This window comes from Geospiza fortis, unplaced genomic scaffold, assembly GCF_000277835.1.
Source record: "Geospiza fortis unplaced genomic scaffold, GeoFor_1.0 scaffold173, whole genome shotgun sequence".
NCBI classification, from domain to species: domain Eukaryota; kingdom Metazoa; phylum Chordata; class Aves; order Passeriformes; family Thraupidae; genus Geospiza; species Geospiza fortis.
Genome location: NW_005054334.1, coordinates 3695870 through 3696442, shown reverse-complemented (window position 1 = coordinate 3696442; position 573 = coordinate 3695870). Strand labels below are relative to the sequence as shown.

The following is a 573-nucleotide window of genomic DNA, read 5'->3' as shown; positions in this document are numbered from 1 at the left end:
ATCCCTGAGAGAGGTGAGGAGTCTAGCAAGTGACGGGGGAGAGGTTTTTGGGGAATGAGGTCTGGGAAGAAATGGAAGAGATAAAATAATTGGGGCAGAGGGCATCTCCTGGCTGAAGTATTAGGTCTGAGCAGTCATCAAAAAAAGGCACAGTGGTGTTACACAGCATTAGTTAGGGTATGGGTGAGGGAGAGAAGGGAGCAGAAGAGGAGAAGAAATTGCCAGTTCCAATCCTGAAGAGGGAGATCCGCCATTTAATGGACAGCCCCACTCCAATTCAATTCCATATGTTCCCACCCCATGCCCTGCGGTGAGCACACACTCATAGTCAGGGCATTGGAACCAGCTCTGCTCAGTGACCTCCTCCAGCTGCATCCCTCCACTTCTTCCCCCAAATTCTCCCATCAGCAAGGGGCACTAAGGCAGCAAGGATGGGGAGTTAGGGAACAGGGTATTGTATTCTTCCTGAAAATTAATGTCTCCGAGTCTCCGGAAAGCCAGAAATGCGAGGGAGCCCTGTGAGGAGAGAGAGGGTTGTGGGAAGGAGAATCAGTAAGGTAGAGCAAACCAGAG

General features: G+C 50.8%; 1 protein-coding gene across 1 annotated transcript in view; it reads right to left on the bottom strand.

The window, feature by feature from the left end:
- Positions 1-573, bottom strand: part of SYNGR1 (synaptogyrin 1) — a gene marked incomplete at its 5' end in the record, with an annotated part of 8132 nt that overhangs the window by 5060 nt on the left and 2499 nt on the right. The window lies entirely within an intron of this gene.